Below are 25575 nucleotides of genomic sequence, written 5' to 3' on the forward strand. Positions count from 1 at the left end.
CTCTGCCACGTTCCCAGGCGCATGGGTGCGGGGACTTGTTTATGCCGCTGCAAGTCAGCTCAGCCCTGGAGCCCGCCAAGTGTGGCGTGGCCGCCCCTGCTGCGGTGAGCCGGGGGCGAGACACGGCTCCTCGCGAAGTCTTGAGCGAATCGAGAACCCAAGTGGGAACCGGAAAGTCTGTCTGTCCGTCCCGCTCCGTTTGAGAGGCACAGATCACCCTCCTCAAGCCGAGGCCAGCGCCCATGAGCAGAAGGCCGCCAGGAAGACAGGACAGGGCTCCGCTGGTATTCGCTTACTGCGCGATTCCTGGGTCGAGCCCTGCCCCCCACCTGCGCGCACAACGCCTCTCGCCCGGTCCCTCCCTTGACTGCTGCCCCTGCGCGCCCAAAAGCGGAGCCCCGCGCCTACGCTCTGCCTTTGCCAAACCAGACGCAGCAGGAAGCCGAGAGCCCTCCTTTAGGGGCCATCAGGGCACGAGGAGCACGTAAAAAACCAACAAGGATGAGTATTAATAATAAAATGGGGATAAAGTTTGAGTTAAAGCTGCACTGAGGCGATAGGGCTTCAGTGCCTCGCTGAGAAGACGGCGGCTCAGAAACACAGATCCGCCGCCCCAGCCCTCGCCGAGAGATCGTGTGCACTACAGGGCACCCCCCTCCCCCGACCGCGGCTCCAGAACGTCGAGCGCCAGGAGTTCGATCCCTAGAACGCCCAGGTTTTAGGGATTCGCTTTGATCGACTGCGGTGCGGCCCGGGGGGAGAGGAATTGCCCACTTATTTTTCCGGTCCAAGGTAGAGCGGTATTTCTGCGAGCCGGAGACACAAGCCAGCCCCCCGCCAGCGCCGAATTGGCTTTTCAGCCATTGGCCAGCAATTGCTACCCCCAATTAAATACCCATGAAGGACTCCTGAGCTGGAGTGGGTCTCGAAGAACAATAATGCCCGGGAAGTCTTTTCTTTTATCCCTGCAAGTGATAGGGGCTCCACGCTCAGGCCTGCGTAGCCCAAGAAAAATGTAATTATTTTCGACGCGTTCGTTTATTTTTTTTAAAGGTTATTATGGCTACTTCGGAATGTAAAGAGCTGCTGAAAGAAAGTCAGCTGTCCTTGCTCCTTAAACCGCATTACGTTAAAGGGCGCTGTGTCACGCACAATGCCCACTTACTAATTTAGTGGAAGGCCTCCATTCGCTGCCTGTAATAACTCCCCCAATCCTTCACAATTTCCTCCCCTCCCCATCGAAATTTTGCATTCCTTACCCCCCTCTCCTCGCTTTTCCACAATAAAGACAACACCTTTTATCCACAGGAGAAGCAATTTTTTGTGTGCGTCTCTGACTAGTCCTCTCTCATCAGTCATCTATTTGTCTGCTCTCTAAAGTCTCCTATGAAAAACAACATAGGACTTCAATGGGGCTATTTACCAAACACAAGGCTGCGACTGATGCTTTGTTGGAGAGGAAGTGTGAATAGTGTCCTTTGGATCGCGGCAAACTCTCCCCTCGCCTGTTGTGAGGGGCAATTGTTTGCGGCTGTTCATCAATGTGCATTAGCAGCGCCTCACTCTACAAACAGACTAATGTGGAGATCTCGCCTGCCTAATACAGATTGTTCTGGAGAAACAACTGGTTTATCTAAAGAGACGTTCAACTTTTTTTTTTTTTTGCAAACAATCACCCGCCCCGTTACTGCTTGTGATCGCATCGCAAGAGCAGAGCCACTCTGCAAACACTCAGGGTGGAAATGCAAAACAAATGCAGCGTGGGTAATTCACTCAGGATATTACAAACACCAAAATATTTCTGAAGAGTTGGGGAAGAGGGTGGGGGAAGAGATTTTCCCGAATAAGTATGAGCCTCTTGGGTGAACTCAGCTTATGAGATAGATGTTTGTGTAAAACACTTGTTTGGAGCTGAAATAGGCTTCAAAGAACCCCTGTTCAGAAACCCAAGGAAGTCAGTATGGAGTTCCCTCTTAGGATCAGGTCCTGAGACATCCCTGATCTTATATATGGAAGATCTTATATATGTTTAGAAACCACTGCCTGGTTTTAGAGACAAGTCTCTCCCAGCCTCCCCGCTCTTGGCCAGAAAAAGGATCTTAAATGACTGTCACGTTCTGCCAACCTGCTCCAAATGTTCCCTTGCATTTTGCTCCCCATTCCATAACTCACAGAAAGAGCTCTCTCTACATTCATTTTTATTAAAACCAACCTCTTCCTTCCAAAAAACTACAATTAAATTTCCACAAAAAAATGCTTTTTTTATATTAATGCATTTTAGACCAGAGAATCTACACAAATATAAATTTCTTCTATCCACATTTTGTCACTATTCCAATGACTACATGTTTGGGGATTTTTTTGGTCAGTAGTACCACTGCTTTCTCAAATCACATTTTTTAAAAGCCTGAAACATTCATGTAACCGTTCTGCTTATCATATTTTTAAACCTATCACAGAACATCATGTCTCAGTCAGCCTTAATTTTATACGTTGAAATCATTTGCACATTTAAAATTATTAGACAGATAATCACTTCCTTGAAATAATTTCAGCACTCATCTATAATAAAAAAGATTTCTTTCAAAGGACTCTTAGTTTAAATGGGCTCAGTGCTACTTTCTGTATCGTGCAGGTCAATTTAATTCTGCTCTATACTCTCTATACAGCTAAACAATTGCTTTTCATAAACTGGAGAGCACAGTGAATGCAGCCTGTAATATCCATCCAGAGATGGCCTTGAACACTTTCATTAATAAAAGCTTGACATCTGAAATTCCACTTCTTTATTCCTCCCTTATCAAAGAGTTAGTCAAGATTTCAGAAAATTAATGTCATATTAATAAATACTAATAATTCAGCAGTGAATACTTTCTGAAAGGGGGAAAAATTCCAAGAATGTCAGGTGCACCATCCGCTTGCTTTAACACATCTACATATGTACAATACACCTACCCCATCTCCAGGATGATGGTCTCAAAAGCTCAAGAAAACCATTCCTGGTAGGATGTTGTTTATAATCATAGGAGCATCAGTTTCAAATCATGGCTCTGATCCTCCAAAGACTTGCGTATGGGCTTGACTTTACTCCTGTAAGTAGTCCCAGTGAAGCAAGGAGAACTACTCTTGTGGGTAAAGTTAAGCATGTGCAGGCTGTGAGAGAATGACTTCATGTGGTACAGACTGCCCTCAGCTCCCAGAGGTTTCAAAGAGAGCTGAGGGTGCTCCATACCCAGCAGGATCAGACAGTGCAAAAGTAATTGAAAATTTCACACTGGGTGCTTGCTGCCATTGGCACGGACATGTTCAGTGTTGCAATTCTGAAACAGTAGCTGTGTTGCAGATGCACTCCCAGCAAACGTGGCACAATAAAATGAGATCATTTAGTCCCACCAAGCTCAAAGTAGGGAATCAACAAAAGACCAGGTTGCAGCAGGCACAGGAGCAAGAGGTTGCTCACAAGGACAAGTACACAGAAGGTTTGCACACATTAGTCTCTTCTGCTCCTTACATCTAATGGTGCAAACATGCCACACATTTAGTGTGGACTCCATAGAAGAAGTGGAATGGACACACAATGCACAACCCTTCACCAGTATCAGTTACCCCTCAGAAAGCAAGGAGGAAGGATAAAATGGTATAAGCCCTATGTCCATTTCCTTTGTCAATTTGGAAACCAGCTCCTCTCTTCTGAGTGGCCACAGTTACATGCAGCAATAACACCTAGTGCAGACAGCTAGCATTGGAGTGTTGCTTGTGTGTCCACTCCTTACTATGGTATAAAGTCTGGGGTGAGGCATTCTGGATTAATTATACCATAGGTACAGACCTTACAGCACTGACACTAAGTTTTAGGGGTCCAACTCCAGCCCTCTGTCTTATGGGTCCACGGTGGTAAGAGGGTCTTTGTCTACAACTGGGACACAGTGATCTCCTGTTTGTAATTCCTTTTTGAAGGGAAGGACAAAAGAGTTTATCATGTCAGTTAAAAAGGGTGTCAAAATTCTTCGGCTCCATGGAGGCCTTATAAGGTAGCAGGTCTTCTGGGGACAGCAGCCACACTAAAGCCAGTCTTACCAAACACTAGGAGAATGACAGTCACTGTGGTACAGTTAACAGGAATGTTCTAAGGAGGGCCCAGTCCAAAATTCATCAAGGCCAATGGAAAGCTTTCCCTTGACTTCAGCATGCTTTGGATCCAGCTTATAGCTTGGGCCATCTGCCCTAGAATATTTTGGTAAAATCACCAGTTGGATCAGTCATTGGAATCAGCAGGGTTCCACCAGAGACTGAGTAGGACCTAGTGCTGTAAATAGGGTGGGCCACTGGGGCAGCTGCTTTGGGCACTGACTTAGTCGGGGGAAGGGTGCAGAACAAAAACAGCTACCACTGCAGCACATCAACAGCAGCACATCATCATACCAGTGGCAGCAGCAACCAGAAGCTGCTGCTGGCTCTGTGTGTCAAGACCTCTGGTCAGTCAGGCCCTGCTGGGCCAAGCTCTTGAGATTTAATGCCTGACCTTGATCCCAAGTTAATGTGACTGACCTAGTTCTCTGTAACTGGACTGGCTCACTGAGTATACTACTCAGCTCTTTGAAACACACCTGCAGCATGAGGCTACAGGCATGCCTTGAAAACAGCCTCAGTCTGCTCTGGCAAGCCTTGCATTTACTGATCTCTCTGATTCTCCTGGCTTCTGATTTCAGCTTGCACCCCACACTGTCTCTCTCAGATCTCTGTCTTGGCTCTCCTGGAATCTGGTCCCACATTCCATACTCCGCTGATCCAGACCCTGACCTGATGCCCTGGTAATCTGTACCCCCACCTAGCTGACCTCCTGGTTGCCCTCATAGATGGTGTAAGGTCAGAACTAATGGGGCTTATCCCCCCAAAATGCAACTCCACTAATCCAGTTCCACCACCCTACCCCACTGCTCCTGCTGCATGCTGGCCCCGCAACATCCCTGTGGGAGGGAGGGATAGCCCCGCACTGCCCTGCACAGCCCCCTGCACCCCGAGCCCTGGCAAATCATATTTTCTCCCACCACTGCTGGTTGCCCTTCAGGGCCTACCGGCAGGCCCAGCTGGTCATGTCCCAGCTGAACCCTCGCACTGTGCAGCAACTGCCCCAGACCGCTGGCCATGTTGTTACACCTTGTAGGACCTATTGAGAAATGACCTGGTCTCAGCAATGAATCCTGCCTTTGGTTAGTACTCAGTTTCTGTCTGAAAAACCTGCTGTCCCTGAAGAAGGTCAAACCCCATTTCTGCATATTAAACACAGTTGCAATAGCAAATTATTTGAAAGAGGGAATGGTTTCCCACAAAATGGATGCTTTTAGCCCAAGCCAATAACTGTTCAATATGGCTCTGAGTTATAAGTTACTGTGTTTGTATTAGGAACACAGGGCTAGAAGGAACTTTCTTGGGTCACGATCCCTTACCCTTTTACTGCAAGCACTGTGGCCTATCAGCCTTTGCATAAACTCACCAAATTCCAATTTAACACTAATTAGGATTTTGTTCTTGTGCCAACATTGTCCTTTAGCTCTTCTCCCTCTCTGGGGTTTTATTCATACCCCTGATATATTTTTAGAGAACAGTCCTCTTGGCCTTCATTTTACTAGGCTAAGCAAACCACATTCATTAAGACTCTCTCATAAAACAAGCTCTTCCTCCCACTGATCATTCTCATAGCTCTTTTGTGTGCCACTACAGGCTGATTTTATCAAACAAGAGTGCCCAGACTTGTACATGGGATTCCACATAAATCCTTACTAGAGCCTTGTACAGAGGTATTACTATTTCCCTATCTCTACAGGGAGTGCCTTGCATGATACATCCTTAGACTTCTTTTTTGCAAGGATGCACCACGTTGGCAGCCTGCAGTCATTCTGTCATTGACTAATACATGCAGGTCTTTCTCCTATTCTATTTCCAACTGGTGAGATCCCAGCTTCTATCAGAAGCTGTTATTAGTCCATTAGTACTAGCACACATTTTATTCCATTACTATTACTCCAGAATCACCCAATTCTTTCTGTATGAGATTCCGATCCTCCTCTGTGTAGACAACGCCTTACAACTTTGTGTCATTAGCAAATTTCACATGCAAACACCTATTTTCTCCCCTCCTGAAAATATTAACAAGATCATTTTAAAGACTGATCAGTAAGGAACTCCACAGATAACCTACCATCAAACAATACCTTCCCTTTCGACATAATTCATATTATCTTCCATTTAACCTTTGCCCAATTTACAGTTCTATTAATCCTCAATTTTCTCACTTTAATAATCCCTCATATAGCAGAATACCTTTTGCCCAAGAGCCTGAATTAATGTAAAACTAATAGGTATTTCATTGGGTTACATCTATCTTTCAGAAAGTTAAAAGACTAAATGCCAATTCTAGTACTGAGGGGTATTACAAAGAATTGTTGCTCTTCCTGGAGAACTTTGAGCTTGCAAACCAATACATAGGCCATACCGATCCATATATATGTAGTTATTTCTTTTTGTGAGAGATGTACTGATAATAGATATCACAAAAGTTCCGTGCCAGAGGTGAGAGAATCACAGCAGAAAATGCTTACATTAGAAGAGAGGCAAATGCAAAATGTAATACATAAACTCAGGTACACAAAATACTGAATGTTAAGGAAATGGCCAATCTCATAGCTTTATCTCGCCTTTTTCATAATATAACAGCACATCCAATGCAGGTGAAAGGCAATATTATTAAGGCTGATGAAAGGATGGACTTTTACACAACTTATAATGAATCTGTGGAACTCCATGCCACAAGATAACAGAGAAATATCATGGAGGCCCACAACTTAGCAAAATGCAGAAAAGCATTAGAAGGGAACCTCATACTTTTGCATGTAAGACAATTAGCTCCCTCAGTTTAGTAAGAAACTTCCCTAAGGGAAGATTATCAAATAATTGTCTGATGTGGAAATTTTATGCCTTGCTCCAAAGCATCAGATACCCATCACTGTTTGGCTTAGGAAAGCAGTCTAAATGGGCCATGGCCTAGTCCAATATGACAACTCTTCCATTCCTATGTTCACTATGTTATAAGGCAGCTCATATTAGCAGAATGTATTAGACATGTATACATATATTGTGTGATTCTAATTGCCATAAAAACACAGGAGAACAGAGGCCAATCACGATGTGTGGTACTGCAGCATTACTGAGCCTTGGAGATATTGCTAAGCTGTTTACACTGTACACATAACTACTCATATACAGCATACAGTTAGGATGCTATGTTATGTCTGAGCATGAAATGCTTTGGAAGACCTTTCTAGCCAGAATGAGGCATATGGTAGACACAAAAATGTCTAAGGAGAGATTCAGCCATATGTATGGGTTAAACATAGACTGAAGAACTGATCCAAAAACCCAAAGACATTAATGGGAAGGGTTCTGGGACCACAGAAAATCTGCAAATGTCATTGCCAGCACAGAACCACTAAAATCAAAGGATAGGAAAATCTCGCAGCTTTTGTAGCACACACAAGTCCATGGCATCTGTTCTTCCTAAAGGGGGAAGAGCCTGTTACTTGACACAACAGAAACTGGGCCAAAGACCTGCTACTGTCTCAGGTTTTGCCTAGATTCCATCTACATCAAATGGAGTGGAAGCCGGTATGGTACTAACCGGTGTTTTCTGTAATCTGCTTTCTGCCAATCCATTCATAGCATCTGATGAAGCAGGCTGTCACCTATGAAAAGCTCATGCTTCTCTGAACTAGTTAGTCTTTAAGGTGCCATCCTGCCCTTCCTCATGCAATAGGGAGTGATGCTTGTAAATCTTGCACTACAACATGGAGCACAATGGGACTGCTTCACTTCAGTGGCTTGTTACGCTGCAGCAATACCACTGACTTCAAGGGCTGCTGCTCCTGATTTACACTTGGGTGAGCAAAGGCAGGATCAGGCCCTATGTGTACTGAAAAGATTATAAAAAGGATCCACTGAGCAGGTGCACAAGCCATTTTTCATTTTATATAGCTTGGGTATTTCCAAATGGCTTGCGCTGCCTGGCATGGCACTCAGTTGGAACATGCGCATATTCAGTACAGACAGCTGGTTTATTTTAGGTGAAGGAAGAAAGAAAAGAAAAGGAGAAGGGCCCTAAGCAGGATATACAAAGAGAAAGTAACACAAAGGTTGACCTATCCTGTGGGAAATTTACCATGTGGCTTGGAGACAGGCACTACAACGGTAGAGGAGATGTGGTCATGTATTTTCTCTGGCAATGACAGCCTTTCAGTTCATTGGTTTCAGGAAGCTGGATGCACAATTCACAGCGTTCAATTGTGCAGGGAACTTTTTTTTGGTGGTGGCTGCTGACAGCAACATCCTTCATATTGTACAGAACAGAAATGATGATGGCATCTCTAGCCTCTGAGGTAAGTAGGTGATAGTCTGGTTGACCTCAGTGCCATTTTATGGGCTTTGTGGGAATTTCTGGTGGCCGTGGTAGAGGTAGATATATGAGATACCAGTAAGCACAGACAGCAGATGGGGACAGGCTGAATTTTCTAGGGCACAATTCCCCACCGGGTGAGCACGCCTACCCAGAAAGGTGAAGAGAATGACATAAGCAAGACGGTGAAACATGTTCAACAGGAAACACCTTTTGGACAAAACAAATTTGCTCAAAGATACCCATGCTTGTCAATTTGTTACATTTCATAAAATGATAAAGAAAAAGATCATATTTGCCTCTATATCCCAACCAGCTCTACAAGTCACATTTTTTATACATGCACCTGGTTTCTAGTCCTACTAAAGCTGAATGAAAATGCTCAAATGACAGATGTAAATTAAAACAAAAGCAAGACACCTGCAAAGTTTTGTCTTGTAGTAGATTGCTGAAGAGTAGATAATGGCCCAGTTTCTATGGCTGCATAAGAGAGAAGGGAGTGTAGGATGTACTGCCTTGTGCTGGCTACCCTGTTGTGGGGAACGAGGGAACAGGGGTGGGTTCTGTAGGATACAAACAAGGGAATGTTTCCGAATGGCGGGGACAACACTGGCTGGAGTCAATACAGCCTGCTGCCCTCCTCCCCCACAGTTAGCTCAGCTATAGGGGAGAACATCTTGTGTGCAAGTCTGCAGCAGGTTACTTACCCTGAGAGCAGGGAGATCTCTGATGTAGATAATTCTGCCAGCCAAGATCTCCTTCCAGGGCTGTACCTAGGCTGCATAACAACCTGCTGCCCTTTGCTTTGCCTTAATACATACAAGTACATACATTTATAAAAAACAAAATAATCTAAACAGCTCTGCCTCCTTTACTTATCTGCCAAGACCCGTGTTTAAAGTTCCATGTCTCCCCTGCAAGTGTTGATGACATTATTAACACCTACAGAAATGCAGATAATGCAGCTCTCTGCGCTCTTTAGCTCTTAGTAATGACATTAACTGTTGCAGGAGGGATATGGAAGCTAAAGCCCAGGTCTTGGCAGCTAAATAAACCTCTCTGCTCACCCCTGGTCTTGCAGGTTTTTGTGCATCACAAGGGGTGGGAGGTATGTCTGTGAAAAGGGGCCTTATGCATAAATTATATATTTGTTTGTCATTTAAGCAAGGTTTGAAGTGGGCAGGGTTACATGAGTTTTCAGACCTCCACAAATTAATACAGAAAGAGGTGGATCTGAGGCAGGTCAATAGCTGGAGAGAGAGAGAGTGAGCATTACAGATATATTCAAATCAGCTTGGAGAGCCCTAAAATTTTATTCCAAACTAATGAAATTCCATCCTTGGGCACTGACAGACCCGGCACTTCTCTGAGATGACTTTAAACCCTCATTAAATCTGCACATGCATTCTGTTGTGGATTGGGGATCTCACACAGCTTGTAAAAATGTATTTATTTTTTCTTTCTTTAAAAAAAAAAAGAAGCTTTCAGCTCACTTTTAATGGAAATAAGTTGTGCATGAAGGACCTGTTTCAAAGCCCACTGAAGGCAATGAAGAGATTCCCATTTATTCCAAAGGCAAAAAAAAAGTAGGTTTCTTTGGTGCAGAATGAATTCAAATGAATATACAGACTGAGAACCACAGGAATTTGAGGAAGTTTTTGCTCACTATCTAAACTGCTACTAGTACATACTCCTTTCTAATATCACAGTCTGGAATCAGATCACTTAACTTTCAGCTTGATTAGGCAAACAGATTCATAAACAGCAAGGAATGGCTCTCTCTCTTAAGCACTTCTTTTTGATGGTTCCATACACCTCAAATGTCCTGTGATGAGAAATAATGATAAGTGAGCGTATCTAAAAATAAAGCGGAGAGAGGAAAGTAGAAAAAAAGTTCTTGGTGTCTTGGGCACATTTTTCAAACACGAGAGCATGAAAAACAAAGTCTGGCCCTACAGAACCTGCAGTGCTACTATAAGCAGTAAGAGCCAGGGGGACTACTGAGATTATCTACTTTAATGTATGATACAGGCCTAACTGTGCTACCACTTTTCACGTTGCCACCTTTTTAGGGCTGGTGACCTCTGCAGGGCTGCTGTCTATGGGATCGCCTGTAAGACTATGTGCTCCTACAGGCACTAGATAGGGCACACAGTAGGGAATGAAGAAACTTGTCTTAAAGTCTTTAATTATCTACCCTCTTCCCCAGTAAGCTCTGCCCCAAACAGGAAACATGAATGTGCTGATTTAGGTGTTGGCCAGGTCATTTTTAAGTTTATCTCAAACGTGAGGCACAATCACACGGGGTGGGGGTGGGGGGGCATAAAAAGAGCATGCACCATGTGCCAGCTGGGGGAAGGGAGAGCACCCCACCAGGTCTGTAAAGTTCAAGGCCCCATGTGCCTAGCAGGGATATGTCAGCCATGCCTGCAGAGAGTGACCAAGGCTGACTTAGAGACACAAGATAGGGGTGGAAAGGAGGTTGCTCATAAAGTAGCGGAAGCTGTGTATGTGTGTGTGCCTGTGTGTAGATTCCTATCTTCCATGTACTATTCCCCCTAGAATGGGTGGATCAAGGATTTTGTGCAGGCTGTACCCCTACTCCCAGCTCCCTTACCACCAAAGCAGACAGAGTCAGGACTTGGAATTTAAGTCCCCAGAGAAGGGAAGAATCCAGTCCTCTCACCATCCCTCCCTTGCTCTTGGCACCCCCTCCCTTCCCCTCTGTCATCAGCAGCACATCTCTTCCCCTCCCACTCTCCCCTTCCCTTACCTGCTGCTGCCACTGTCTCCACTGTCCCCAGCTGATGCTGGTGGAGGGTATGTTCTGGATCCGCTTCTAACCTGCTCCAACTGGCAACAGTGATGACAGCAGGAGGGTTCATCCTCTGCTTGGTCCCTCTCAGTGTTGCCTACCAGTCCTGGGGCAAGAGCTGGGCAAGGAAACCCTGCTGAGCCCATCTGCAGAAGTTCTAGAGCTCCTCCCTCCTATCAAATGAATTCAGAAGGTTGTGTTTTGGGAGCATTGTGCGGGGAGAGGCCCCAGAGCCACAGTAGCCAGGCTCAGCAGGGGAGAGCAGCAGCAGTGGCACCAGGCAGGTTCACTAGCCTGCCTGGGCTAGCAGTGACTACCTGGGAGAGTATGGGGAATTGGGGGGTGGGAAGATGGGCTGAAAGGAGGAACTGTCCTACTACCCCTGCTGTTCCTAGCTGGAGTGGGGCATGAGTGGCTCTGGAGTCACCCTCCCTACTCCCACCTGCATCAGCTGGGGACAGGAACAGCAGTGGGTAGGGGAGAGAGTGAATGGGAGCAGAGGGAACATGCTGCAGGGAACATAAGGGAAAGGAGGGGGTGGTCAGCACGGGATATATGGTTCTTACCTGCTTTGAGAACTTAAAAATAAGGTCTTGGCTGGTGCTCCCATGGTGTGGTCCCGAAGTGGGCTGTGTCCACACTACTATGCCCCCTCTGAATCGATTCCAGCCTCCCAGTAAAACCCATGTACCCACTGTTCAGGAGTTAGCACTTTCAATAAAGGACAGCAGCATATATCACCCCATGCCCACAAATGAGATGTTCTTCTATGACAGTAATGCAACATTCCCTTGTGTGGGGGTTGGAGGGAAGGGAAAAGGTGTCAGAGAGGAGCCTTGGATTAATATCCACATATGGCACCCATGAGAAGCACATTTCCAGCCCGCTCTGTTGCTCTGGATCAATAGGATCTCAGAACTGCTCCCTCTCTTCCTACCATAAGTAAGCCAAGCCTGGGCTCTTCCGCTCTGTACCCAAACTGTAGTAATACTACTGGGTCTTAAAATAAAAGTTGCCAAAATTCAGCTGTCTTTCATAAAGGGCCAGGCAACAGACTCAACTGAACCCTGAACACAGAGCTGACTTACACCATTAAGCTGTGACATTTGAAGAACAGCCACTTCTAGAACAGGAAGCCCAGGGGACTCTTTCCTCAGCCGTGGTGTCATGCTTGATTCCAGGCTGTGGGCCAGCAGATGGAAGATGGAAGGTAGATGCCTGCTTAGGAAAGCCAAGGGGGAGTGGGGAGGTGTCTCATAGGCAAATTGATGGTGTAGGGCTTCCAGGTGCTTGGGTTTTGATATGACCCTAGCTGTGAGCTTCTGGTGGGGACTTGGACATCTCCCTTTCTCCCCAGCTATGAACCTGGGGGCTGTGGGAAAATAACATCCATTCATGCACGTGCATTCTCAGGTAGGAGCCTGGGGAAAAAGCTGAACAAGAACTTGGCCAGCATGTCGGTTTGGGGAAGCTGGAGCGTTTTACAGAGGGAAGGCAGTTCAAACACCAGGTGCAACTAACACAGAAGTGGCATTGATACACCACTTCTGCTCCCCACTAAATTGCAGCACAGTGCAGACAGACAGGGCCAGAACATGGACTTCTTTGGCATACAAGATGTGATACTGTAGCCTGCAAAACAGCTGAATTTGGGGCAGCCCCAGCAGCATCTTTATAAGGCCATGGAAACAACATTATACAAATCATAGTTGCTACCAGGGAGGTGGGGGAAGAGATCATTATCGGTCAGGAATTATATTCATTTATGCTATTCACTACAATTTTTCCTCAGAGCAGACTACTATGTATTATCTTTGGGATTAACATAGTAACACTGAGAGAGGGAGGGGGGATGTGGCAATGGTACAATACAAAACCTTGGAGATAAGAGTGAATGGATAGGCCTTTCTGAGGGAGGATTGGACACATCTAAAGCTTACATGTGGGTAGGTGCACAAGATCAATTTGTGCGCATGTGGGTCTGGTTGTAGGCACGTGTGTGATGCACATGCATGTAGGTGTGTCAGGTGCAGATGTAGGTGTGACAAGTGTCTGCAGTGAATGACAAATGTTTGTATGTGCATGTGCAGGATGTATGAGAAACGTGTGTCTAATGGTGAGTGTAAGTAAGCAAGTGCCAAATGCGCATGCAGGTGTGATGTATGTGTGTGTGAGGGCTATGCAGCCTTGGCTTATTTGGTGTGTAGAGATGTGTGTACCTGTGCAGGGGAACATGTGCAAGAGCTGTCTAAGAATGTCTTTTTTGTTGAAAGCAAGAAAATAAATAAATAAAACCTCTTCCAAATTAGGCAGCTCCAGTGTCCCATCCCTAATAACTTGGCACCTTCCCTTAATACAGCCTGCCTCCTTGCAAACCGTGAGTGGCTGCAGGCACACAGTGAACACTGACCTGGTTTGCCTGCCAAGGCAGAGCAAAGAGAAACCTTCACATAATCATTTCCAAACATTAAAATGGCTCCATTGTCATTATAGCTGAGAGATTGAATTCGCCTCATCAAAGCGGAGTATGACAGGTGACTCAATAGGATGGTGCCAAGCGCAGAGGCAAGGAGATTAGCAGGGCACTGATATCATTATTTCCGCCTATCACAGATTCGGCAGGGAGGCAATTGTAATTTCTGGGCTTATTAGTCTGCATTCGGAGGAAAAAACCTAGTGATAAAACTCACTGTGACAGCCAGGCATTTGTACAGCAAGTGCTGTCAGAGTGACACTTACAAAATGCCAATGTGGCGACGTTCTCATAATCCTCCCTAATAGAGGTTAAAGCATGGCACAGAGGCGCTCTTATCAATGATCAGGACACTAATAACATTTGCATTTTTAAGTTAAATATAGTAAGTAAAGAGGAAGTCTCTCCTCGGCTGCTTTGGCAATTAACTTTACAGGGGAATAATAAAAGAAAAGCAGAAATTTCAAACGGCTTCTATCTCCTCTATCACCGGCAAGAAATCCTCCAGGGGATGAATGAGTGTGGGGAAAGAACAATGTTTCCCTGACTATCCACTGACAAGGAAGACAGCACTAAACTCCCAGAATTAGATTTTTATATGTATTTGGTAACAGACAATGAGACACGAGGGCTTGGGACTTGGCAGAAGCAGCAGAAACACCTTGTGGTGCTCAGCAAAGCCTTCTGTTTTAAGGGAGGTATTTAAATCACATCAGAAGACTCTAAAGAGCTAGGGAAGAAGCCAAGCTTTAAAAAAAAAAAAAAAAAACTCCACAAAAAAAACAAACTCTTTCATGCTCCAGAGATAGTATGTTAGAGATGTTGAATGTTGCTTCCAAACCTCACGCTTTCTATGGCTAGGGTCTTTCTGTGGGGAAACTTTGCAAATGCAAATGCAAAGTTTACATCTGCATTTGCAAATGCAAATCCAACTGCCTCCAGTGCAAATGCAAACATTCATGATTACATCATCTTGGAAATTACAAAAAAAAAAAAAAAATCCTCCTCCCCCCCAACACATTCTTATTTCCTGTCATCACCCTGAAATCACAAACACTAAAGGAATTTCTTAAAGGGGGAAAAAAATTACAGGTGGTAAACTGTTACTTTTTCACATTTAAATAAGAGACCAATTAAGAAGACTTTGTAATTCAATTCTTGCGTGAGTGCCACTGAATTCAATTTGTTTCAGGTCAATGAATATAATGTGAAGTTATTAACAAAAAGGTCAGGGACTGCATATGAAATCTACACACATGACACAAGCAGGAATAATTAGTACACATTTCACATGTGCTGTTGCTCAGACATATGGCGCTGAAAATCTTAACAGGATTAGATGTTAATAAATGTTCAACTCTTCCCCCTCCAACCTCCTGACTCAAATTGGTTTTAGAGCTATCCCTCTGGTACCTTCCTCATCCATGAAGGTTAAATATTCAGGGTTTACAAAACACAGCACTTTAGGGATGGTACCTGGACTCTGGAGCCTTGGATTGAAGCAGGGAGTTTCCAGCATTTTGGACACTACAGAATCTACTGCTGTGCTTGTCTCCAGGCTGAATAAAATCTGACAGAAGCCAATTAATATCTTACATTACCTTAGTGAGAGGTGGAAAGGGTGCATTCTCTGCAGCACATATGTCAGTGTTAAGAAAGGGGTGGTTTGCAATCTAACTTCATGAAAACAACAGAGATAATGGAGCAGCAGGGTTTGGGCATTTCTTCCACACTGGAGGGAAAGGATTTTCTGATTTGTTCTTCCATTTTAAATAATAAGTAGTTTGTCTACCCCTTTTAAGCAATGAATTATTAGTATTAACAATGAATGACTGAGGCAGGAAGGGTGGTCGAGTGATCCAGATGTGGACCAGGCTGAAACTCAGGCGAGAAAAGTTCCATTCCTGGGTCTGGTAGATTCCTGTTCTGATCTCGAATGAGTCCCTTCAGGCTGGAGCTAATTAAAGACTTGGGGGGGGATTCTGCCCCAGTCCAAAACTGTGATCCTGAACTGTTCCTCATCCCAACTCAGGTGGTGCCTATACTAATCGGAGCCATATTTTTTTACCGTAAAGTTCTCCAGGTGCCTACGGTTCCGCTTCTGGCATGCACAAAACTGCCCCAATCTGAGCAGCTTCACAGCTGGCTCTCACCTAAGGCTCACTAGGATCCAAAAAAGCTAGCTGATCCTCTGCCTCAATCCTTAGTCTAAGGCGGAGGCACAGAATGCAGAGCTTTAGGTGCAGGGGCCCACCATTTACAGGACAGTCTAAGAGCTAGAGCTCTTGCCAGGAAGTAGGAGACCTGGGTAACAAGTAGAGTTAATAAGCAGGGCAAAATAGGTGCAAGAGCAGGAGGGGAGGGTGCGTGGTTCCAAGAACGGAGAGGGAAGGGGGGATATGTGGGTTTCAAGAGAGGGCACGCAGGTTCTGGGAGTGGGCAGGGGAGGTGCAGCAGTTTTACCCAGGGAAAAGGGCAGCCTTTCACAATGTTGTGCAGTGACAGAGATTCAACAGGAATTCAAGATTCATGGTGCCACAGTAAGAGCCTAGTGGTTAGGGCACTGATCTGAGAGGTGAGACCTGGGTTCTGATCCCTGCTCCAAAAACAGTTCCTATATTTTACATTAAACAGCCAGCCGACATTATGGAATTCTGATCTCTTTTTGGACCTTGAGATGGTAACACAATACAGTGTCACTCAACCTCTAGCCTGCAGAGCTCCCCCTGGGTCTAGAAACTTGGCAGCAGGAGAGCAATGGCAGTGCTAATTATTGCTCTCCTTCTGCCAAATTTCTGGATTTACAGGGAGCTCTGCGAGCTATACAACATGAACCCACATGTGAGATCACACTAGCATGCAGCATCTGGCTGGTGTGTGTGTGTTGGGGTGGAAATCAGGCTACACTCACCACTGCATCTGGCATGTGGGGTTAGGGTGCACAGCCAAATCTGGGTGCACAGATTTGGGCCAGTACATGATGGGATCAGGCCATGTTCAAGTGTTGGGCCAGTTTCCAGAGTTATCCACATGGACTGACCCCATGCCACTCTTTTGGCCCATGGCATTTCCTCCATGACAGGAGAGACCCAAAATATAAGTGAAGAAATACATGGTCATGCGACAGCACTTGTGTACGTTACAGACAAAAGGCGACAAGTGCCATTTCTTTCCATCACTTGATTCCAATCAATCCATACTGAGAAAAAGACAAATGAAGTGGGTTTCTTGAGATACAGGTCACTGAAGGTGAGATGCACTCACAGCTCACATGTGAAAAGCTTAGCAATTCTCAAAAGAAATGCTTCCAAACCTTAAGCTGAAGCCTCCGTCTTGAGGTGCAGGCTGCCATTCCTGCACCATTAAAAGGAGTCCTATAGAATGGAGCAGCAAACTCAGTGAAAGGGGTGTTTGTCTAAAGAAAGACAGGAAGAGTCAAGGCATAACCAAAGTGCTAGAAACTGAAGTGTCCCGTCCACATACATATGCAGAAGGCATGCCCCACAATCACTTCTGGTCCCTGTAAAAAATGGGCACCAGACCTAGAGTCGTGACATCCTTCCTCAGATTCTGCAGCTATTTTCTGTATTGTGGATAGTTCTCAGTGGTGCTTTGTTGAGAGCTCAAGGAGACAGAGTGACGAAAGCCCAGAATATATGGCCATTTCCCACCAACCTGCTTCCTCAGATCTCCATGTCCACATCTACTTGGGAAACTATATAGTTGGGAACTGCTGAGAGAGAGAGAAAAATTGGGGGTGGTGGCTATGTAGTTCTTGACTGTTTTTTTTAAATCGAGGAAAATGGCTACAACTCTTCCCTCCCCAGAATTAAGAAGGCTTGTCATTGGAGAATCCTTGTATCCACTGTGCTGGAGTGCTGTACACTTCACAGACTCAGGCAGGGCCTGAACTAACTCTAGAATGATACACACATACCTGGTGCCACAGCTTCTGATGTCAGACTGGTTGCTTTCATTTACAAACAATGCCTTCAGTCTTTAACTAACCTTGAGAATGATGCAGTCTAACAGTGCCAGAGTCTTCAGACAGTCTGAAACAATTGCTCTGAAGAGTTCAAACTGCCCTATTCATTCACAGATAAACACATGAGTATTTTGGTGCAAAATTATTATATTTGGGCAAGTGTTGTTTATTCAGTAAATGCCAAACCACAAAGTTCTCTTTGTACAAAAAAAAATTCAGTCGAACAGATAAACAAAATCATTGCTCAGGCCAAATTCCAGCCAGAGCAATGGAATGAAATCCCAAGATATGCTAGCATCGTTCAAATTTCAGCCTAGAAATATTTTTTCTATGAGTAAAGATGGAGTACAATTGGAAAAACATACAGATCCAGACCTCTTATGATAGTGCTGGTCATGACTTCATAGCTTTAAAAAAAAAAAAAAGAGAAGTTCTGCTCAACTCAGAAAGCATGGAACCAACCTCTTGGTTTTGTACAAGGAAAAAAATTCAGTTTTTCCAACTTCTAGCACTTACTCTCATTACAAAATGTGTTTTTTGATATTTTATAAGTAAACCATTAATTATCAGTTAAAAAGTAATAAAAAACTGAGATCTTTAAAAAGTTCAGCATCGCTGTGGTTTACCTGTTATTATGATCATTTTGAATAGATTGACAGATGCTTCAGCTCTGAGTTAAAATTCACTGAAATCCTGTGAAGTATAACCAAATAAATTATATTCTAAGTATGCAATCATGTTGTAATTAAACAAATGTATTAATTATTATTGTATCTCATTACACTTAGTCATCTTATTAGGACTGTATAGCCTAGAGGCAAGGCTGGGTCAACAGGGGCTTCCCACCAATCACCACCTTTCTTCTAAAACTAGGTGCAAGCAAAAAACCATGCTGCATGCAAATGACTAAAACATGCAAGAGAAAGTGGAGACGTGACAAAAGTTCTCATCAGTACTTGACTTGACCAGCCTTATCCTGCTCTTTAAAGGTGTTTTTTGCTTACCCAAACAGCTGAAGGCTGGTATGAAAAATTCTTCAACTCATGAGCAAAACCACATGGCACCGTTCTCTCTGTGGTTCTTTAGTGTTCATGTACAAGTAATTAGAAAAACCGGCACACAAATGAAAATGTCAAGGCAATAATGCTAAGGTAAAATAGATTTAAACTTGAGAGTATGTCTCAGGAATTTATGGTCATAATAAGCCCAAACCAAGGACTATAGATTCAAGAAATGGAGAGCTAAAAAATTACCCTTCAGAAAAAACAAAATGTATTAAAGCTTTGAGGCACACAGGTGAGGCATCCATACACTACAACCCAACAGGTTCTGTTACTGTAACCAGCTAACAAACGTCTGTTCTAGGTCCCTGCCTGTTCCGGATCACGGGAGTATGTAAGTGTGTTACAGGCCCAGTTAAAGAGGCCTTGATTTTGAGCTCAAGCTGTATTACTTGATTTTTAGATCTGGGTGCCTTAATATTAACCCCAGTGTATTGGCCAAAATGGCAACAATCCCATTAGGCCTTGGGTTTTGACACAGCAGCTGCACTCTTGTTTACAAGGAAAGAATTTTGTTTTTCTGTGAGTGTTGTTACGTATTAACTTCTTTTTGGCTGACGAACATCTCTTAAACCACTCAAGAAGGATCAAAATTAGCCCTTTGCAAAAGGTTCTGTGAGGATATTGTGACAATGCAAACTGCAGCTGGCTGGAAGGGAATGGATCTCTCTGTCAGCTGCCCCATGCCTAGAAACAATGTATGAATCAGTTTCCAAAATTGACTTTCTAAAGATGTGCTGAACTGCACATACACATATAGACTTGTCAGCAGTGATCAAACATAGGACATGTAGCACAAACAAAAGTTCCTTACCTCATGAACTAAGGGACATATTTCATATTTATACAAGTCTTTTCAAGATGTGGGTCATTCTCCATAAAGGGCTTTTTTCTTTGGGTTTTTTGTTTGCTTGTTTGTTTGGGTTTTTGTTTGTTTTCTTAAGTAGTCATATGAAGTCTGATCCATGTTATATCACAGCTTCATTAATGTATCCATGAGACACCAACTTTTTGTGTGTGCTTCTTATTTTGTTGCAAATGTAACCTTTCCTACATAAAAGCCATTTGACTAGTTTTTCAAATGTTCTGAATATGAAACACTCAGATTATTAAACAATTTACTGCTTACAGAGATTTTTGTTCCCATTTTTTATAGTTCACTAAAAACTTAAATTCATCTACTAATTCTAGCATTATTCTTCTGGGGTAGTACATGTGTAGGGAGCTGCAAAAAAGATCTTCTATGTATTGCTCCAATATTTCTATAATTTATGGCAAGACATTGCATTGGAAAAGTTAGCTGACAGCTAGAAGCAGTCCAGCATTTACTATGGTAAACTTTAGACTATGGTAAAATACTCTGGCATCTTTGGCTCTGTTTGCTGTTTTATTCTGGGGAAAAAATACTGCATTAATGATCTGGATGCATTAACTTTCCATTTTAGCTGCCATTTCTCTTTCCATCTTTTTTCACAAAGAAATATGTAATTCATTTTCTCAGCTACCTTATCTCCAACATCATCAAGTGTGTCAAAGCATCAAGCCATTTGTACATACTGGGCATGTCTACACATGCAATTAATATGACTGAATATACTCCAGCTCAATTTGAGCCAGAGTAAACTAATCCTGACATCACCATCTACACGTTCGTTTAAGCGTAGTAATTTACTAAGCTCCTGGATACCACTTGTATTTGACAAGACTATCTGGCAGCACAGTATATTAGTCTACTGCACCCTAATTGCCACGCATGTGTAGATGGTGATGCTTTTTTGTGCAGCAGATTAGTTTGCTGAGCAGTAAAACTTGTCAGGTAACAAGTGACAGTTAACATAATTTTTAAATGGAGAAGTTTATTTTCCCCATATATTATGTTTGCCATAATCTAAAAAGAAAGCACCCTTTAGTATGAGCAGATGATATTTTTTACATAAGAAATTAAAAGGATCCAAATTGTCAAATATATATTAAAACACATTACTACATACCTTTGGTTCTATGTCCATGTGTTTTTAATATTTGTCTGTGTAGTGACCTTAAGTTTGGAATTGTCCTCTGTGGGGCTGAAAACTGAGTTTGATAAATTTGAGTTGGTGAGAATTGCATTAAATAATTTTAATATGCTTTGATAGTCAATGTGCTTCCTTCTCAAGGGCATTGCTAAGAGTACAAAATATGGGAATGACTGCAGAGCACCAAATGGAGTTGGTAAAACATTTTCCATAGGTTGATCTCTGACATATGTGCTGAACAAACTGTTTTACTATTGGGTTCATGTGGATGATCAAAAAAACCTGTTCCATATTTCACCCATGATCCACTTATCATTTCTTCTCCCCATCCCCAAAATTGACTATATTTTTAAAGATAAAGAACACATGAGATGAGTTAGTAGGGCTGTGCGAGGCTTTGGACACAGCTTTGGATCTGGAGAAGCTTTGGATACTTCGGGGTCTGAAGCAGCACATCCGGGTCGCAGCGCAGCCTCGTTCGGCTTCCCCAAGCGGTTCGGAGCCGCCTCGGAGATCTGGCCATCGGGTATAACGGGGAAATGATAAAATATCTATAACTGTCCAATTTTTTTGGACTGTTTTTTGTCCAATTTGGATGCAATTTTCAGGGGTGGTAGACTCTGCAGAGGGAATGAAGCCTACCAAGTTTCAAGAATATCGATGCAGGGTTTGGGGGGACATGGCACCTTACTGAGGCTACAAATACTGCCAAGTTTCAAGTAGATTGGTGCAGGGGTTTGGGAGGAACTGTACCCCAAATTATTGAAAGCAAAACTCATGTCACGTCTGTGTTGTAACACGGGGGGGGGGGGGGGGGGGGGGTCAAAACTGCAGGAGTGGTAGCTCTTGCTGAGGCCACAAAGCCTGCCAAGTTTCAAGAAGATCGGTGCAGGGGGGAACTGCCCCTCAAGCTGCGGACAAGCAAAACTGGTGCCATGGGTGCTGTGGGACTGTGTCTGTGTTGGGGCGGTGAGGGGAGACACTGCTGCAGGCCTGGCTGCTAAGCTACTGCATTCCCAGTTACCAATCAGTCAATCATGATTCACTCAGGGACCAGGGACTCAGGGACCAGCTCAATACGCAGGACCTAGCTACTACATAATGACTTAACAAACAGCAATTAGCACCTACAAAACCAGGCTAAGGAGAGGAAAGAATCAATACAGACAATCAACTGCCCCAAGACAGACACAGTCTTGGCACGAGTTTTGCCTGTCAGCAGCTAGGGGTGCAGGGCCCCAGGACCCCCCTGAACCGATCTCCTTGGCAGCTGGCAGGCATCGTGGCTGCAGCAGGGGCCACCACCCCTGCAGCTGTCACCCCACTGCGCCTCAACACACTCAGTGTCACCCATGGCATGAGTTTTGCTTGTCTGCATCTTGAGGGGCAGTTCCTCCAAACCCCTGAACTGATCTTCTTGAAACTTGGCAGGCTTTGTGGCTGCAGTAAGAGCTACAAGCCCTGAAGTTTTGCACCCCCCCCCCCCCCCCCCCCCCCCGTGTTGTAACACACAGCCGTGACATGAGTTTGGCTTTCAAGAATTTGGGGTACAGTTCCCCCCAAACCCCTGCACCAATCTTCTTGAAACTTGGCAGGTTTCATGCTCTCAGAAGAGGCTGCCATCCCTGCTAGTTTCATCCAAATAGGACAAAACCCAACAAAGTTATAGATATTTAATTGATTCCCCATTATACCCTATGGCTGGATCTCTGAGGCGGCTCACTTTGGCCGTATCGAGGCGGAAACCCGGTCCAGAGCTCCAGATCACTGCCGACTCGCACAGGCCTATGAGTTAGCACATTACTTATCCCCTATGGTAAAATCTGTCCATAATGAAAGTGTAACAGAACACTACTAGGTGAGGTCTGGTGCTTTGGATACAGCAGATTGCCTTTTTTCAGTTAACATGATCAACAGACCTGTCAAGATTTAAATGATTAGGTCCAAGAGTGGTGTAGGATATGGACAGGTTACCAAGCATTATTATTATTAGCATATTTTTGTTTTTCTCCTTCCCAATGTCTTTTCTAGGAGACTGTTGCCTTAAGAAGCAAAACCAATGGGTCCAATGATAAATGAGACTTGGAGTACCCTGGTACACTTGGAATGAAGTGTATATTAGAATCCTGAATTCCTCGACTGGCTGAATTTTAATCTTGCAGACAATGAATTACTAAGTACATGTGACAAAATAAAACATAACAGCTTTCCCAGAACTGGAAAATAGCCAGCCAGTGATAATAATCCAAAGAACTCCCTTTTCACACCCTGCTATACCCAACACATCTGTAGAGCATGCTCTGAAGGTACTAGATTTAGTAGCATTGGAGTGATGTAGCCAAGATGGTTCAGTAATTATGCCAGAGGCGAGGATATTTGCGGGTGATACCTTTTATTGGACCAACTGCATGGATTAGAGTTAGGACATTGTACAGCATGTTTGGAGACCAAATTCTCAACTCAAGCCCTTCAAGGAGAAAACCCTGTCAGCAGCTTCCACAAATATCCTGAGAAAACTGCAGCTTGAGTCCCTCTACTCATAGGAATTGTAGTGATGGAGGCAGGTATTTAAATAGGCAGGCTGCAAGCTTTTTAGGCCTTTCTAGAACAAAAGACCAACTCTACTGAAAAATAAGAAGGTAGGGAGTGAAAATCCTAGAGCCAGTGTTCAAAATTTCCCACATTCCTAATAGGCATTGTACACTATCTTCAAGTTTTTTGGTTGGTCTCCTAGTATGGATGATAACAGTGAATGGCTTTTCACTATCAGACCCTGCTTTCCATGTACAATTAACCTGATGCAATAAACTCTTGCCCAATTCACACAAGAGTAAGCTGCTGAGCCCCCCCATAAGAGATGATTGCCCTCATGGGCTGGTCAGCACCCCTTCCCCTTCCCCTGACCCCCAACACCCCAGAGCTTATGCACCACCATGCATAGCCCCCGGTCCACCCCATGCCGTTCTAAGTAGCCCAGACAGTGGCACCTTCTGGCTGCCACCACCACTGGCCCCAGCCCCACATTGCTGGTGGGTGCCCGTGCGCCCAACCCCAACTCCAGCCAATTTTTTTTTGCAGACCCGCCAAGAGTCAAAGTGTAATTCAAACCCTGATGTGCACCTGGGATTGCAGCAGTTTGAGCCAGGACAGAGCAGCCCCAGTGGGTCAGTTCTGGGTGGCAGTGTCAGGTAGCAGAGGGGCTGGCTGGGGCATAAGGGTACTACAGTGCAGGGCTAGGCAGCAGGCAGCCCCCACACTGTAGCATCTTCAAGCCCCAACCAGCCCCTGTCACAGTCTACACGTTTGAGCACATGTAATTACTCCACTGTAGGATAGTACTGTCCCCAACAGTAAATTAATTAACTCCACCATAGGATAGGACTGTTGGGGACAATACTATCCTACAGCAGAGTTAATTAATTTACTGTGCCCTATTACTGATGCATGTGTAAACTGTGATGATTTACTCAGTAGTAAAGTGCATGTGTAGATGCACCCCCTGATGAATGTGGAAGAGGGCGCATCTACATGTGCAATGAGTGCACATGAATAAACTCTGGAGGTTATTGCTCTGGAGTTTTTTGCTCCCAGGTGCAAGGCTTGAATATGCCCCTGGGACCAATTAACTCCAGAGCAATCAGCTCCAAAGTTTATTCATGCACAGCATGTGGAGCCTTGTCAGAGAATCCCTGGCTGGCAGAGGGCCCTGGGGTTCTGCCTGCCAGTCTGGGGCTGCTCTGACAGGGCTCAACATGCTGCAGATGGGCTGGCTGGGGCCCAAGGGTGCGTCAGTGCAGGGCTAGCTAACAGGCAACCCTCACAATGAAGCACCCTCATTCCCCAGCCAGCCAGCCAGCCAGGACAACATCTACATGTGCACGGCTACACATAAAAAACTCTGCAGCAAGGTAGTACTTGTATTTACAAGTATTACCTTGCTGTGGAATTTATTAGTTTCCTGTAGCCTAATAGGGATGCACATGTAGACGTCAAGAAGTTTACTGCAGAGCTAGTTAGTGAGCTCCATTGTAAATGTTTCATTTAGACGTGCCCAGTGGGCATGTCTACTAGGGCTGTGCAAAATTTCATTGCTTGTTTCGTTTCAATGCTGTTTTGACTCGTTTCAAGCTCAAAACAGCAAAATCAAAATGAAAGGAAAGGCTTCGAAATAACCTTGAAATGAAACAAGGGCACTAGAAACATTTTGAAAGTTTTGAAACATTTCAAGTTTCGAAGATGGGCTTTCTTGCAGGGAAGCAGAAAATAAGGAGAGGGAGTGGAAAGAGGGGGGAAGGACTGCTCCGATATTGACATGTGTAGCTGGCCAGTGACTGTGATCCTTCCCTGAGCTCCCTTCCAATCCCAGTGCTCTGGGGGCCGGAGGGAAAAACAGCTGCGCCTTCAGACACACACACACACACACACACACACACACACACACACACACACACACAGTCACGCGTCACAAGTTTTGCTTGTTGGCAGCTTTAGGTGCAGTTTCCCAGAAACCCCTGCCCCATCTCCTTGAAACTTGGCAGGCTTCATGACCTCAGAAGGAGCTACCATCCTTGCAAGTTTCATCCAAATCAGGCCAGAAATGACAAAAAGTTATAGGCATTTTTGGTTTTCCCCATTATAGCCTATGGGCTAAACATCGAGACAGTAGGGCTGTGCGAGTCTTCAGACCATGATTCGGATCTGGAGAGGCTTCAAATGCTTCGGTGTCTGAAGCAGCATGTCCAGATCGAAGTGCTGGCTTTGTTAGGCTTGGAGATCCAGC

At 44.6% G+C, this 25575-nt stretch overlaps 1 long non-coding RNA gene across 2 annotated transcripts in view; it reads right to left on the minus strand.

Annotated features, from left to right (window-relative positions):
- Positions 1–25575, minus strand: part of LOC132247659 (uncharacterized) — an 86591-nt gene that overhangs the window by 49066 nt on the left and 11950 nt on the right. The window contains exons 2-3 of one of the 2 annotated variants that reach the window (XR_009458931.1): positions 20772–20853; positions 18346–18412 (exon numbers count right to left, since the gene is read on the minus strand). This is a non-coding gene — a long non-coding RNA (uncharacterized LOC132247659). The remainder of the gene's footprint in view (positions 1–18345; positions 18413–20771; positions 20854–25575) is intronic. The other variant, XR_009458930.1, reaches the window with a different exon arrangement.

The sequence above is a fragment of the Alligator mississippiensis genome, chromosome 1, assembly GCF_030867095.1.
Source record: "Alligator mississippiensis isolate rAllMis1 chromosome 1, rAllMis1, whole genome shotgun sequence".
Taxonomy (NCBI): Eukaryota; Metazoa; Chordata; order Crocodylia; family Alligatoridae; genus Alligator; species Alligator mississippiensis.